This window comes from Triticum aestivum, chromosome 2B (genome assembly GCF_018294505.1).
Source record: "Triticum aestivum cultivar Chinese Spring chromosome 2B, IWGSC CS RefSeq v2.1, whole genome shotgun sequence".
Taxonomy (NCBI): Eukaryota; Viridiplantae; Streptophyta; class Magnoliopsida; order Poales; family Poaceae; genus Triticum; species Triticum aestivum.
In genome coordinates, this window is record NC_057798.1 from 467,063,242 (window position 1) to 467,081,322 (window position 18,081).

An 18,081-nucleotide genomic window follows, 5' to 3' on the forward strand; every position below is an offset into this window, starting at 1 on the left:
CCTCGGAACTTCCGGCCCTGCCTGCGCGCAGAGACTTGACCCGTGGCCATGTACCCTTTCGCCCCTCACTTACCCCTTCGTGGCTACTACTATATATACTCATCCCCCTCCTCCATTCTAGGGTTAGCAAATATGATAGCTCATTCTTAGGTGAGCTTTGCTCCTACCTCTACTCTTGAGAGAGAGAGACTGCCACTCCCATGGAGCTCAAGACCTCCATGTGAGAAGATCCCGCGGGATTCAAGCCCCCCTTCGTGGGAAGATCCTTCTAGGATTCAAGCCCTCATCTCCTTCATAGGATTTGGGATGAACTCTACCTTGTATCTTTCTCTTTGTTGTTCATGTACCTTGTGGATCTTGTGTGTTTGATTGTCTAGTGGATGTGTGATTGGACTTGTTCTTGAGTGTTTCCCCTTGTGATTTCTCCCCGTTCTTCCCCGTGTTCACCGTGTTCTTCGAGGGATCCCACTCCAATCGTGAAAGATCGGCCTACACCGGGTTAGCCCCGTATCATATGGTATCATGAGCCACGTTGATCACGAATTTGGAGTCTCCCCTATCGTTTTCTAGCCTTCTTTTGCTTGATTTTGTTGATTTCGTCCTAAATCCGAAAATCCCACCAAAAATAGCCCTCGATTTTTTTTGTGATTTGTTGGTTTAATGATGTTTTGTTGATTTTGATCCATGGATTTGCTTGGTTTCGAGTGGATCTAGCATCTCCCCAACTTTTCCCACTTCCCATCCACGAAATCCATCCAATTTTGCCCCTGAAATCATCCTTTTCCGCCCCAAAATCACACCCCGATTCGATCTACGAAGAATCCCGACACGAGCGGTACTACCGCCCTCCAAGCGGTACTACCGCTGAGAACCACAAGCGGTACTACCGCCCCACATGCGGCATGACCGCCCGGCCCCGTTTCAGCCTGAAACGGTCGAAAAAAATCCGTCACGAGCGGTACTACCGCCCATCCCAAGCGGTACTACCGCTGATAAGTGGTACTACCGCCCTCCCGAGCGGTACTTCTTCCCCTCCTAGTTTCAGCGTTCCGAGTTTCACCGTTTCAGCCATAACTAATTCATTCAAACTCCGATTTTGACGTTCTTTATCTCATTTTAAAGCTCTTGACATTCCCCTTCCCACAAAAATACCACCAACACCATTTGACTCCATTAAAATTTTGAAAATTCGGCAAGTTTGCCTAGGCCCTCCACCATATCATCCGCATAACCACCATAGTCTTCCGCAACCTAACCCATTTTGTTCCCCTTAGCATTGTGGCTGCTTGAGTAGTGATTCGAGTCTCCTAAGGTGTTTCGGGTACTTAAGGACGGTTGCATCTTCTTCAACCACCACCACCACTTCCCCATAAACATGCCCACCATACACTTCCGCCACCCAAACTTAACCCATTTGTTGTTTGAGCTTCTTTGAGTTGTGGCTTGTGTCTCCTAAGTTGTTTCGGCTACTTAGGGACGACAACTTCAACTCTGACATGTGTATAGCCCATCATTCCACTTCCGCATTGCTGAGTGCAAACCACCACCGCTTTCCAATACCACCATTTGACATTTGCCTTTGGAGATTTTGAGTTTGCGGTTTTTCCGTTTCCTAGGGTGTTTCGGCTAACTAGGAACGGGTCGACATTGGCAACACCGCCTCTCGTCATCACCAAGGACGGTAACCTCGACGACACCATTGTATATTCCCCTTGCCATTGCATTGTTAACCCCTAGCCCATTTTGCGTTACTTGCCTATCGAGACTAGCCATTTGAGTATTGTTGGCAACGTGACTTGTGCACATTAGTGATCATACTTCCCATAGCATACATACCATATCATCGTGGTGCATATCTTGGTATCATATATTGTGTCACAAGTTTGTTCCCGCATATACACAATGCTATCTTGGTTTGTGCATTGTGCAAAGTGGCCATACAAAAAAAAGCTTTTAAGCAAAGAAAAAGAAAGAGCAAAGAGCTTGTAAGCAAGTGCCATAGCATCATACCACATTGCACATAAGATTGTCATATTCGATCATCTTGGATCATCTTGAGAGAAACACCGGGATTGTCATATCCGATCATCTTGGATCATCTTGAGAGAAACACCGGGAACCATACATACATAGCATACTTGGGATAGAAAGTGTCATATCCGCCCATTGAGCAATCGTGCTAGCGTCTCTCTTGAGTTGTGCAACACGAGGTTTTCCGTGGACTCCACATTTTGTGCTCATTACTTGGTTGCACGACCCCATTTATCTATCCGTGTGTGTGTTTCCGTGTGCCACATATTGCTATTGGTCTACTTGTTTCGCTTGCAAATTTGTGAATCTCTTTCAACATTATTGACTCTTGCTAACATTTTGCATCAAATTTTTGTGCCACTATCCTCACCGAGCTCTACCATAAGCTTTACGTGATAGGTGTGAGTGAACAAGTCCGGTACCAATTCCACTATTCTTTCATCTCACATTGAGTAAAACGGGATACGTCCTCAACTTTGGGAAAAGGTAACTTGGTATTGTTTATCTCATTTCCTACTCACCTTTGCTCGAGTCTTCTGATGGATAGGCAAGGCATTTCACCTTCGGTCTACAACAACAACGACGAATTTGATGCCATGAAAAACAACTCCGACGCCAAGATGCAAGCTAAAATGGAGGAGAACAAAGCCCTCATCAAGTCCTACAAGCGATCTTCCTCATCTTCGAGAACACGCTCAAGAGCACATCATTCCGAGCTACCATCTCCGGCAAGATCACATCGGCATCGACACCATCACCAACAAGAACGTGAAGGTCAAGAGCTCAACACCAACTACCGCTCAGTGACTTCACCATCTCCCTTGGCATCTTCGCCAAGCGACTTCAAGGCATCTTCGCCTACGGACATACGGCATCTTCGCCAACAAGAACCTCAAGGCTACGCTCAAGAGAAGCTCCCCAAGCTCAAGTCCACGACTTCCACGAGCTACTACGACCTCGACATCAACCACGCGATTCCTTTCTATGGAACTCAAGAACCTGAGGAGTACCTCGAGTGGGAGCGCTTGATGGACGACTACCTCAAGCTACATCAAGTCCCTTTCGAAGTGCGCCACAAGAAACTTCCATGACTACGCATTGGCATGGTGGCTTCACACACCTTCGGAGAGCTACGAGATGAGTTGGCCCAAGATGAAGAGAGCTTTGCGGTGAGAGTTTGTGCCTCCAACCTACACGGAACAACTTCAACGCCAATTGGAGAACACCATCCAAGGATCCAAGTCCATCGACGTGTACTTCAAGGAGATGAAGAATGCCTTGCGACGAGCCGGCATGGACGACCCCATTTGGATGAACTTCCACTTCATGATGGGATTGCACAACGACATCTCCAAGACAATCTTCCTCGAGAACTACAAGTCCATCAGTGACTACTACATTGGTGCTCTCAAGGCGGAACAAAAACTCATGAAGGCCAAGGCTTCTCCACCCCAAGCAAACTTCGCGGTGAACAAGCTCTACGACAAGCATGAGGCTAGTACCACCACGATTTCCAAGCCCGACGAGCTCCAAGACGATGCTCCCAAGTTCGACTTCACCGCCATCCCTCTTTGTGGCATTGATGATGCCGAGTCTACCTTGACTCTTTTTCAAGATGGTGCGGCGATGAGTACGACTACGGAGACCTTCAAGGACCAAGCTTTGGAGGCGAGCGACAAGGTGGCGAGCAAGGATGATGCTTTCATCTTAGGAGACGAGAGTGATGATGTGCCATCTTCGGCCTTCATCCACGGCGATGATGACAAGATGATCGAGCATGGGATTTTCCCTTCGGTCATGGAGGAAAGTGATGATGTGCCATCTTCGGCCTTCATCCACGACGACGACGACGAGATGGTTGAGCATGGGATTCTCCCTTCGACCACGACGACATATGATGACTTGAGTGACTTGTGCCACCATATTGAGAGTGAGAGTGACTTCACCACTAGCCCCATATATGATGTGTTGCCACAAATCCCATGTGAGGAGAGCCACAACCCCCACCACTTGAGTGAGATGAGTGACTCCACCATATGTGACTTTGAGTGCACCTACTTTGAGGGAGTGAGTGAAGCACCACATAGAGAGAGTGTGATAGTTGATAGGTCCCGTTAGGCCATTTGCATTTCTAACAACTTGACCTCTACCTCTATTGTGTCTTCTCATTTGGTGCTAGGTCCCATTTATGATGACGCGCCGATCCTCGACGACTTCGTCCTCCCTTTGGACACGACGATGGCCATGGTGGAATATGATGCACCCCCCACATGGTTCCATCAAGATGAAGATGACCACCATTTGGTCTTTCCCATCTCACCTACACCACTTGAGTGGAATTAAAAAGGTAACATAGGTGGAGGTGATGCTCAAGTCCCACTAGTGGACATTCTTGACATTGATTGGTTGCATGATGTTGATCCACCTAGTACCATGCTTCATGCTAGTATGATTTCCCCATGCGATGATTTGCCCATTTACGATGAGTTTGATGATTGTCATGTGGAATCTATTAGTTGTGATGCCATGTTGCATAGGATTTCTTGTGACAATTCTTTAGGTCACATCATGTTTGCTAATCCGCTTGACTTGTCATATGCTATGCATGAGATCAATCATATGTCATATTTGCAATCTCTTCATAGTGACTATGCATATGCCATTAAAATAAACCCAATTTGCACATATGGCATAGTTGACAAGCCCATGGTTATTGGCATTTGTTTTTCTTGTGATGATATTGATATGCTCCCTTTGCATCATTTATCTCATATACCATGCCATGAACACCTTGCTTCCGATATGCATTGTTTTGGATGTTGTCCATTTTCTCCATATGATGTTTCCGATATTGCTCATGAGGAGACCCCCATAGTTTCCTCATGCATGTTAGGAGATTTTTGATCCATCCCATCCATTGCATGATCCCAATTATTGTGTGCACCATATGCTCCCCATGAATAAACATGCTATTGATGTGACATATACTTGCATTCTCAATTTGTGTCCCCATCGTGTCATACACAATAACTATTCTTTCATGATGGATGACATGTTCTTATACCATGCATCAAATTTCTTTGAGCGATGCTTATCTTGTGCTAACTCAACTGTGCACATACACATCATGATGGATGATGTGTACATTTACCACGTGCACAATTTCTTTCGTTTGTGTCTCTTTTGTGTAGGTACCCATGAATACTTGTCAACCTCGCAATCCCACGAGTTGACAAAACGAGCTCTAGAGAGCAACGATGATTTGGGATCCCATGGATTGTTTTTCCCACCGCTCTCTTCGCGCATTTCTTCTACATGGCCCTCACTTGGCTATGGGTTGTTCTCCATTACATATTATATGCCCATCTTGCCATGTTCACTTTGCATGATATGCCCATTACTATGCCTTTGCCATGCATTTGTGACCCATGCTTTGCATTATACATGATGATTGATTCTCATACTTGTATGTGTATTTGCAAGCTTGGTGGAGATATTGCTTGTTATTGCCATGTTCCATTTATGCCCAATTCCTATGATGATACTATGATCTTGCTTTGTGCTCGTGCTTGTGATATGTCATGTGCATTGTCTATGCCTATTAATTGCTCACATGACATGATTGCCATGATTTACTCTAGTGTGTTGCATCTTCGCTCCACTAGTTTGCACGACTTGATCTCTATGCTTGCTTATGTTGCATCACCCATGATTCATACTTGCTCACTTCATGCAGTTGATGACAACCATTTCCATGCTTTGCACATGATTGTTATCGCTTCTTGTAAAATATCTCCATATGTGGCCTCCCTCATGCTAGATGATTTGCCATGTATTGAGTGCAACCATGCTATTATTCTTGCTAATGAGATTGCCCCCATAGCATTCTCGCATATATTTGGAGATTTTGACATATTTCTTGTGAAGCATGCTTGTCTTACCTCTTTGCATCATATACCTAGTGCCTTGAATATTGCCATTGTTGCATCATATTATTCACGCACTTGTGCTTCTAATGGTTATGTGCAAAAGATGAGAACCATCATGATGGATGATGTGTTCATCTACCATGCGCATACTTTCTTTGTTTTGTCTTGTGCATGTGTAGGATACTTGGACTTCGTGTCGACTTCCACTTCACGTGAGTTGACAATTCGAGCTCTTGAGAGTGAGCCTCATACATCCTACCACGACTCGCTTCTACACCACATTTCCTACCACTTCGGCATTGTGAAGAATGCACAAGGACACGCTTGCAAGGTGACATCATTCTTGAGCTTGGATATTGTGGATCATACATCATGTGTTGCTTGCACCATTTGCACGCATGTTCGAGATATTGCTTTCACCCATGATTGCCACATTTCCATGCTTCATGATATATATACCTTGTGTGTTGCATCCAATTCTTGGACTACTTGCTACTATCATATGGTTGGTTGCACCAAGATCATTTCTTCATATATGCCATGTTCCTTTGCTTGTCACATGATTCACTTGATTTCCTCACACATGATGAACAATTGCTCTTTCTATTGTGTTGAGTGCCACACTCTATTCACTACACCCTATGCAAATTATGCTTGGATTATCTTGCAGTTGACCCATGTGTTTAGACACTTCATTTTATTTGGTGTTGTGAATGATTCTTATGCCTACCATAGACCTTTCATTGAGCAATTTGTGAATGCTTGCTATGACCTCGAGGTAGATGCTTATTCTATTGTCACACATATTTGCATCTCTATCTCACATTTGCATACTTGTCCCCATGATATCTTTGCTTGTGCTCAACTTATTTGCTTACATGCCAGGTCACAATCCTTTGTCAAACCATTTGCTATGTTTGATGACGACACTTGTTTGGTGAATCACCTCTTACATGCTTGGTTTTGCACTAACGCTAACCACATTTGTTTTTCCAAGTGTTTGCTGTCTTTGACTCTTTTGAAGGAATCACAAGATGGTGCGACATTGGAGAGTGCCCATTTCGAGCTACTAGACGATGAGTGCTTGGTGATCGACCACTTCGACACGGTACCGCCAATTCTTTCCCATGGTGATTTGGTTTTCGATCCGAGGTCAGATCTTTTCCAAGGGGGAGGGGATGATGCGGAGCATCCTATAGTCATCACCATGTCAAGAGTCCATTTGGAAAGTGACACGTGCGACCTCTACTTCTCATACATAAAGGTGAATCTTCTCCTTTACATGTGTTCACTTGACCCCTTTGAGGATGGCATACTACTTGACACCCCTCTCGTGTGCATGCATAGGTATTGTCGGAGCTTCACGAATGTCGAGGAGGAGTGCAAGCGCCAAGGAACAACTACACCATCCGCAAGGGAAGCGTGGAAGAGGACGAAGAAGAAGCACGGACAAGCTTCTGGAGAGCCCGGAACCTCCGGCCTCCTGCCTGGAACTTCCGACACCCGAAACTTCCGGCCGTCCCGGAACTTCCGGCCCCGATGCTTCGAAGCCGTCCGAGAGTGTGTCAACTCTCTGGATAGCCCGGACCCTGGCTGGACCTTCGCCCGGAACCTCTGGCGCCCGGACCTTCCGGTCGTCCCCGGAACATCCAGCCCTGCCTGCGCGCAGAGACTCGACCCGTGGCCATGTACCCTTTCGCCCCTCACTTACCCCTTCGTGGCTACTACTATATATACTCATCCCCCTCCTCCATTCTAGGGTTAGCAAATATGATAGCTCATTCTTAGGTGAGCTTTGCTCCTACCTCTACTCTTGAGAGAGAGAGAGAGACTACCACTCCCATGGAGTTCAAGACCTCCATGTGAGAAGATCCCGCGGGATTCAAGCCCCCCTTCGTGGGAAGATCCTTCTAGGATTCAAGCCCTCATCTCCTTCATAGGATTTGGAATGAACTCTACCTTGTATCTTTCTCTTTGTTGTTCATGTACCTTCTGGAGGTGTGTTTGATTGTCTAGTGGACGTGTGATTGGACTTGTTCTTGAGTGTTTCCCCTTGAGATTTCTCCCCGTTCTTCCCCGTGTTCACCATGTTCTTCGAGGGATCCCACTCCAATCGTGAAAGATCGGCCTACACCGGGTTAGCCCCGTATCACAAGGCCTCTTGCACCCACTCTGGCAAATGTGCCTCCTCGGAGTGCTGCGTTCCCGATGAGGATGTGCTAGAGATCTCCACTGGCAAGAGCAAGAAATCCAAGGCAGCACCACCAGAAACCAAGAAGGTACCCGTCAAGGAGGATGGCACGGGCGAAGCTTTTACCATAAGCTCCACCCTTGACAGCAAATAGGAAAGCGCACTCGTCACCTTCCTACGGGCGAATGTCGATGTGTTTGCATGGCAAGCATCTAACATCCCTGGTGTTCCCAGGGAGGTGATTGAGCACCACCTTGTTGTCTATCCTCATGCGTGGCCCGTCAAGCAGAAGGTCAGGAAGAAAGCTTTGGAGCAGCAAGAGTTCATCATTGAAGAGATCAGGAAGTTGGAAGCGGCAGGCTTGGTCAGAGGCATACTCCACCCAACATGGTTGGCCAATCCAGTGGTGGTGTGCAAGGCAAATGGGAAATGGAGGCTGTGTATTGACTATACAGATATCAATAAAGCATGTCCAAAGGATCCTTTCCCTTTGCCGCGCATTGACCAGATAGTGGACTCCACTGCCGAGTGCGACCTGCTGTCGTTCCTCGACACCTACTCAGGATACCACCAAATCTTCATGACAAAGGAAGATGAAGAGAATACCACCCCATGTGGTACGTACTGTTTTGTACGAATGCCTTTTGGGTTGAAAAGCGTTGGTTCGACGTTTGCCCGAGCGGTCCAAATTGGTTTTGATCCCCAGCTACACAGAAATATGGAAGCGTATATGGATGATATAGTGGTCAAAACCAAGGACAAAGCAACGCTCGTGCAAGATCTAGAAGAAACATTTGCAAATTTGCGCAAGATCAACCTCAAACTCAACCCTGAGAAGTGTGTGTTCGGTGTCCCATACGGCAAACTTCTTGGGTTCTTTGTATCTCAACGCAGAATTGAAGCAAATCCCAACAAGATCAAGGCGATTGAGCAGATTGAGGCGCCGAGACGAGTCAAGGATGTACAAAGGCTTGCTGGTTGCGTTGCTGCTCTGAGTAGGTTCATCTCCAAATCCCCTGAGCGTGCCCTGCCCTTTTTCAAAATTTTGAAAAAGCCAGGTCCAATGAAATGGGCTCCAGAAGCGGAGGCAGCGCTGCAAGATTTGAAAAGGTACCTCTCCTCTACGCCAATACTAGTCGCACCTAAACCGCAAGAGTCGTTGCTGCTATATCTAGCGGCAATGAATCAAGTGGTCAGTGTTGCGCTAGTGGCGCGGTGAGAGGTTGAGGAAGAAGCAGCGGCAGCGGCGAGGCTGTCAGATGCTGAGCCGGGGCCTCCCCCGGTAGGGCCTGATGCCGGCAAGGTAGGACACCCGGCAGAGCCTGGTCCCGGCGAGACAGGACCTGTGCAAGCAAACGAAGTGAAACAGAAGAAGAAGATGCAGCACCCAGTCTACTTTGTCAGCTCCCTCTTGCAGGGGGCTAGATCAAGATATTCTGGTGTGCAGAAGCTGCTCTTCAGCCTTCTTATGGCCTCAAGAAAGTTGTGTCACTATTTTCAGGCACATGAGATCACTGTCGTCACTCGCTTCCCGTTGCAACGGATCTTGCACAACCCAGATGCAACTGGGAGGATTGTGGAGTGGGTGTTGGAACTGTCAAGCTTTGGTCTCAGGTTTGAAAGTACTTCGACAATTCAGAGCAGAGCCTTGGCGGAGTTCATAGCAGAATGGACCTCAACGCCTGACGAAGAAATTCAAGAGACCACTCTTCCCGGCAAGGAAACGAGCCGTGATTGGATTATGTACTTTGACGGGGCTTTCTCGCTGTAAGGCACCCGTGCTGGTGTGCTACTTGTCGCACCCACCGGAGAGTGCCTCAAGTACGTAATCCAGATGCACTTTCCCCGGGAGAAACCAACGAACAACACTGCAGAGTATGAGGGACTGCTTGCCGGTCTCAGGATCGCGGCATACCTCGGAATCAGGAAGCTCATCATCAGAGGTGATTCACAGCTTGTTTTCAAGCAAGTTAACAAAGATTATCAGAGCCCGTGGATGGAAGCCTACGTAGGTGAAGCGAGGAAGTTGGAGGAGCGTTCAGACGGTCTGCAAGCAGAGCATGTTCCTCGAGCAGAGAACAACATTACCAATGGCTTGTCAAAAGGCGTTGCCCTCAAGTTGCATGTGGAACCAGGAACCTTTGTGCTCCAATTGACTCAGCCATCCGTTGAACCATTGGCAGGACAGAATAAGCAAAGGAAGGCGGGCCCCGGCAAGTACTTTCCCGCTGAGCTCCCAGGAGTTGTCGGCAAGGAAGTTGCCGGGAACCCCAAGCTTGCCGGGGAGCAGCAGGCTCCGGCAGGACCTCAAGCCCTTGCCGAGGAGACAGCTGCCCCCACGGCAGGAGTCGTGCCTTTAGTCCTTGCCTTTGAGCCTCAGGCTCCGGCATGGGCACAGCACAACGTTCGATTCCTCCAAACAGGGGAACTCCTCGAGGAACAGGAAGAGGCGTAGAAAGTAGCCCGTCGTTCCAGCATGTACCAGTTTGGACGATGTCCTATACAGGAGGAGACCGAACGGTGTGAAATTGAAGTGCATTCCTCAGAAGGACGGACTAGAGATGTTGGCAGAGATACATGGAGGCATATGTGGCTCCCACATAGGGTCAAGAGCCCTTGCTGGCAAAGCATTCCGGCAAGGTTTCTTTTGGCCCACTGCTCTCCAGGATGCAACTGCACTAGTAACCAAGTGTGAAGTGTGCCAGTTCCATTCAAAGAAGCTTCATCAACCAGCTCAAGCTCTTCAGACGATCCCTCTTTTCTGGCCATTTTCGGTCTGGGGGCTTGACATACTGGGCCCCTTTCCCCGTGCTGTCGGGGGCTTTGAGTACTTGTACGTCACAATCGACAAGTTCACAAAGTGGCCATAAGTGGAGCCAGTGAGAAAGGTGACAGCACAATCAGTCGTCAAATTCTTCAAAGGACTAGTTTGTCGTTTTAGTGTGCCAAACAAAGTCATCACCGACAATGGTACGCAGTTCACGAGTCGCACCTTCATGTAGTATATCCAAGACCTTGGCAGCAAAGTTTTTTTGCTTCTATTGCTCATCCAAGAAGCAATGGCCAGGTAGAAAAGAGCAAATGCTGAAGTGTTGTGGGGCCTCAAAACAAGAACTTTCAATAGGCTGCACAAGTGCAGAAGATGTTGGATTGATGAATTGCCAACGGTTCTTTGGTCAATCAGAACGACACCAAATCAAGCCGCTGGTCAGACGCCCTTCTCCCTGTTATACGGGACAGAAGTAGTTCTCCCCACAGAACTCATATACGGGTCACCTCGAGTGCTCGCTTATGATGAGCATGAGCAAGAGCAGTTGCACCAAGATGATGCTACGCTCCTTAAGGAAGATCGTCTTTAGGCTGTTGTGCGAGCCGCGCGCTACCAGCAAGCCTTGTGCCGCTACCACAGCCGCAAGGTTCATGCCCGAAGCCTTGAGGAAGGTGACCTTGTTCTTTGGCGTATTCAATCCGCCAAGAATTCAAACAAGTTGACGCTGAAGTAGGAAGGCCCTTATCGGGTAATATGAGTCACCAAGCCCGGCACAGTCTGACTGGAAACCGAAGATGGTATTCCGGTGAGCAACTCCTGGAATATCGAACATCTTCGCAAGTTCTACCCATGAGGCATGGTTGCCGGGACTCCCGGCAACCCCCTTTTGTACTAGCCTTGCCGGCAAGGCATGTAACCCTATGTACAGAGCCAGGCGCAGACCCTGTGCGCAGTCGAATAACTTTTAGTATGTAGAGTTCCTGTTGATTTCCATGTTTATGTATATACGTATATGCATGCTTGTCCAGGATATTGTACTACCCTTGTTTCTAGTAGATACTGATGAACCGCCAAAGTTCCATGCTCCTATCTTCTCTTCTTTCTAGCCACAGTGAAGACGCTCGGTTCCGTTGTTCCTGTCATGGACTTGGCTTCGGCAAGAGGTTGAGAAGATTGCCCAGCACTGCAATCCCCGACAAACCAAACAGATAAAGTTTACCTCTTGTCCATTCATGTTTGTAACCTATTACTTGTGCATTAGAAAACATCGCCACTCTTTTTAGATTTAGGTGCTCCCATCCTCGACTCAAACGTTGCTTCGGTCAGAATGGTCGCAGTAGCCTTTGATAAAAAGAGATTGGCAGGGGGATGGACCCTTTGTCTGTAACCCGGCAGATGTGATTCTCCGGCAGGCAAAAAGGGTGTCGGCAAGGTAGCTTGCTGGGAAAACTCATTTATTTACATTAAAGAGGTGTTTCGCCTCTGCATGGACATATACATGCATGGGTTCCTAGCAAGGCTCATCTTTTTCATTGACATGCTGATGCAAGTGCAAACGTTACAGAACACAAGCATGGACTCGAGAGATTACATTGTTTAAATTAAGATTAGGCAAGTGCCTACAAGTTTAAAATTGAAAAAAGATAAGTGCCTCGTAATCCTCGTTCTTACCCCTCTCCTCCCAGGCACGGCAGGTGAAGGCAAATGAGATACGGGGGGACGCGTCGATGGAGAGCATGGCAGAGGCAACCCATCGGCCACCAACACCAGGGCCAGCAGGGCACGGCCTTCGGCAAGATATGTTGCCGGGGGGTGGTGCAGATGATGGTGCTGCCACTGATGGTCAGCCAGAGTTGGAGTCGTCATCCTCCCGCCCGCTACTGTCGTCGTCGTTGTCGCGGCCCCTCCTCGTCGTTATCGCTCGAGGAGGAGCTTTCGTTGTCGGTGGAGCTCTCCGCGCAACACCCTAAGCGGATTCCTGAGCGCCCAAAGACCTTGACGGAAAGCAGGTCATTCTCCATTAATTTGAATTGGAGAACGTGCCCCTCTGACAAGCTATGGGCGCGGGCAAAGGTTTTCCACCCATGGCGGAAGTACATGACGTGAGGAGCGGGGAAGTCAGTGTCGACCCACATGTTGCCGTTCCCACGGCCCCTCATATGCAGCCTCAAGGCGTGCGGTGGGTCAAGCTCCATTACCCGAGCAAACAGGTAGGGACGCAGAGATGACCACACACGGGCTTGTACAGCCTGATGAAGAACTCACGGGGCTATTCTCCGACATGGCCTTCCATTGGGGGAGGGGCCGCCGGTGGAGACGCAGCTGGTGTGCCGCCCCGTCCTCCTCTTCCCCGAGTGCCACGAAGACCTCGGCCTCGCCCTCTCCCTCTCACAGAAGGCTCCACCGCTATGAACTCCAGAGGAGGAGAGACGCGTTGTCGAGCAGAAGTCCTCGTCGCCGCCATTGGAGCGCCAGCACGTCCTCTCACCATGGCGAGCGGAGGAAGGTTACCGAGCAGGAAGAAGGAGAAGGAGGTGCGTGTGGGAAGACACCGTCCCTTCCCTTTTTTATAGAAGGGCAGGGTCGGGGCCTGGCCTCTCACCCCTAGGGCGGCCGTCCCGCTCGACCAAAATACGGCCTCCAGAGACATAGGGCATCAGGACCGACCCGCTGCTCCAACCAGTGACGCCCGATTTCCCGTCTCAGTGTTAATGCGCGTGCCCTCCGCATCCACCACCTACCATTCCTAAGGCATGAAGGACACGTGGCGGGCGAGCCAGAAGCATAAAGACAAGTGGGATGGTCGTTTTCCACCCCGTGATCGTGGGGTGCAAGCGCCATGCAGGCCACGACCCGAGCCTTCTTCGTAAATGAGCAGCGCCCCTGCGGATTCCTCTTTTTATGAGGAAGGCGCGGGCTGCCTCTTTACTATTCGATGCGAGGCATCGCAGGCGTGTTGTGACCTTTCCACGCATGACCTCCACGTCACGCACTCAATGCGGACCGTGGGGAAGCGCAATTGACAAGAAGTTTACAACGGTTAATCCCTGCCACGCGTGCCCGCGTGCAGTTTTGGGCCTGGCCCAACGATGTTGCGCACTCATGTGTGGCCCAGGCCCGGGGGCTCCTATCGGTGTACATAATTTTGGGCCCTTATGTATCCCTTACTTGTGCACGGGTAGTTGTAGCCACACCCGTGGCAAAGGCTTGATGGGGCAGTAGAAGGCAAGATGCAAGACTACCAAGGCAGCATTCAAGGCAGTAAACAAAGAGCAGAAGACAAGCTAGACCTTCCCCGACAACATCCTTGCCGGGGCGGCTTGCGTAGCCCCAGTGAGATCCTTGCCGGCACGGCTTGCGAAGCACCAGCAAGGCCACCACCCATGAGGCTAAAAGCTCTGACACCATCGACAATGTCAGGACCAAGACTCAGGGGCACATGCGTAGTAGCATACAGATCTTTGTGAAGACTGGTGGCATGCAGGTCATCGTGGAGACCAGAAGACGAAGACCCCCGGCAAGGCCCTTGTCGGGGACGAATGCGAGGCCCCAGCAAGACCCTTGCCGGGGACAATTGCGGGGCCACATCTAGGCCCGCACCCGACAAGGTTTCGCCACCTCACGGTCGTTCCAGCGCGGTGACCGGCCTGCCAACTAAGCAAGCACCTGTGTGGTGGCATGAAGACCTTCGTGAAGGCCCTTCCACCACGCCAGCATAGCGGCTAGCCAGACAACTTGGCGTTGCATGCCTCGTCAGCCTGGATACGTGTCAAGGCAGGGTGAGGCGGTGACGGACGGGACGAGCTCTATTACCGTCCCCGATAAAGTTGGAGGGCATGTAAGCAGCACATTTTATGCGTTTGTCCTACAATGTCAGTGATAAGCATACACCCTGTAGCTACTTTACACCTCATGTGTGCCACTGTGGCAACCCCTTTGGACGTATAAAAGGAGGCCCAAGGCGTACTGGAGGAGGATTCGAACTTTTGGACCAGGCATGCATAGCAGCTAGCTAATGTTCAAGAACACCAAATATACACTCAAAGCAGGACTAGGGTTTTACACTCCTCAGTGGCCCGAAACTGGGTAAAAATCTCTCATGCTGATCACCAAACCTACTCTTTTTGCAGTCGTGTCTCCCCGCCAACCGTAGAAGGGTTCCTCATGATCCCATAGGTGTCGTTTCCCCGACAGCACTGGATCAATATGTTAATCCCAAAAATAATATAAAATGTTGCCAAAAGTATATAAAAGTTGTAGAATATTGGCATGAAACAATAAAAAATTATAGATACGATGGAGACGTATCAGCATCCCCAAGCTTAATTCCAACTCGTCCTCGAGTAGGTAAATGGTAAAAAAAGATAATTTTTGATGTGGAATGGTACCTAGCATAATCTTGATCATATAATCTAATCATGGCACGAATATTAAGACACGAGTGATTCAAAGCAGTAGTCTATAATTTGACATAAAGACATCAATACTCAGGCATCCCAACAAACAATCATGTCTTTCAAAATATCAATGCTAAAGAATGTTATCCCTACAAAATCATATAGCCTTGTCATGCTCCATCTTCTTAACACAAAGTATTTATCATGTACTACCCCGGTGTCACCAAGAAATTGGTGCATTCTTTTTAATGCGCTTTAGCTTTTTCAACCCCCACAAAATGCATGAGCGCAAGCCATGGATATAGCACTATGGGTGGAATAGAATACGGTGGTAGAGATTAATATGGAGAAGACAAAAAAGGAAGAAAGTCTCACATTGACTCGGCTAATCAACAGGCTATGGAGATGCCCATCAATTGATATCAATGCGAGGAGTAGGGATTACCATGCAACGGATGCACTAAGAGCTATAAGTGTATGAAAGCTCAACATGAAACTAAGTGGGTGTGCATCCAACTTGCTTGCTCGAAGACCTCGGGCATTTGAGGAAGCCCATCATCAGAATATACAAGCCAAGTTCTATAATGAAAAAATCTCACTAGCATATGAAAGTGACAACATGGGAGACTCTCTCTATATGAAAAACATGGTGCTACTCTAAAGCACAGGTGTGGTAAAGGATAGTAACAATTCCCCTTCTCTCTTTTCCTCTCATTTTTATGTTTTCTCTTTTTCCCTTTTTTGTATTTTTGTTGGGCTCTTTTTGGCCTCTCTTTTTTTGTCCTGAGTCTCATCCCGACTTGTGGGGGAATCATAGTCTCCATCATCCTTTCCTCACTGGTACATGCTATAATAATGAATAATGATGATCGTCACACTTCTATTTGCTTACAACTCAAAAATTACAACTCGATACTTCCGCAAAAGTATGACTCTATATGAATGCCTCTAGCAGTGTACCAGGATGTGCAATGATCTAGCATAGCAAAGATATCAAAAAATGGACAAGCCATGAAAATATCATGCTAGCTATCTTACGATCATGCAAAGCAATATGATAATGAATGCTCAAGTCATGTATATGATGACGATGGAAGTTGCATGGAAATATATCTCAGAATGGCTATGGTGGCTGTTTTGAGGAAGATATAATGAGGCTTATATGTGATAGAGTGTATCATATCATGGGGTTTGGATGCACCGGCTAAGTTTGCACCAACTCTCAAGGTGAGAAAGGGCAATGCACGATACAATAGAGACTAGCAAATTGCAGAAAGGTGAGGGTGCTTATAATCCATGGACTCACATTAGTCATAAAGAACTCACATACTTATTGTGAAAGTTTATTAGACCTCGAAGCAAAGTACTACTACGCATTCCCCTAGGGGGGAGGTTGGTAGGAGTTAACCATCGGGCGCGCCCGACCTCCACGCAGAGGAAGACAATCAATAATAAATCATGCTCCAACTTCTTAGCATAACGAAAGACTATACGTACATGCTTCGGGAATCACAAACCTTAACGCAAATCTTCCTACTAAACCACAATCATTCGCTAGTACCTCCCACATATCAGCATCTCTATATCGCAAAACTACTGCAAAGAATCAAACATATCATGTTCAGTGATCTACAAGTTTTATGTAGGATTTTATGACTAACCATGTGAATGACCAATTCCCGTTGACTCTCTAAATAGATATAAGTGAAGCAAGAGAGTTTAATTCTTTCTACAAAAGACCATGCTCTAATAAATATAAGTGAAGCAAAATAGCATTCTACAAATGACAGCTTTCCTATGTAGAGAAACAGGCATCCAGTGATATAAGTGAAGCACATGAAGCATTCTATACAGCCATACTCAAAAGATATAAGTGAAGTGCAAAGACCATTCTATATATCAACCAAGGACTTTTTCATACCAGCATGGTGCATGAAAGGAAAGAGAAAAATAAACATAAAAGACGCTCCAAGAATTTACGCATATCATGTGAACAAAACGAAAACCGAAACATACCGGTACTTGTTGAAGAAAGATGGGATGCCTTCCGGGGCATCCCCAAGCTTAGACGCTTGAGTCTCCTTGAATATTTACTTGGGGTGCCTTGAGCATCCCCAAGTTTGAACTCTTGCCTCTCCTCCTTCTCCTCATATCAAGACCTCCTCGATCTTCGAACACTTCATCCACACAAAACTTAACAAAACCTCCATGAGATCCGTTAGTATAATAATGCAAATCCCTACTTTAAGTACTATTGCAAACTCATTCATATTTTATTATTTCCTTATACCCATTGTATTCTAACTTCACCATGTCTTATACCCCCCGATACAATCCATAGATTCATCAAAACAAGCAAACATCGCAACAAAAATAGAATCTGTCAAAAACAGAACTGTTTGTAGTAATCTGAACATTGACCATACTTTTGCAACTCCAAAAGTTCTGAAAAATTAGGAAAAAATAAAAAAATGCATAGCAGTACTTAGAAAAAATTCAGAATTCTTGCATGTTCCAGTAAAAAATGTAAATTCATGCACTACAACAAAAGTTTCTATTTTTGCACCGCACATACCAAACAAGCAATTTAAACATCCTAAAGGTAAATCTTGGCACATTATTTTTATAATATAATGGATTTGTACAAGGGGATAATTATTTTTGTTGAAAAGTTTCTGTAATCAAGGTTTGCAAAGTTTCCATGCGCATGAAAAAGTTCAACGAGCTCCCCCACTTCAACGGTGATCATCTTTCTTACTTTCA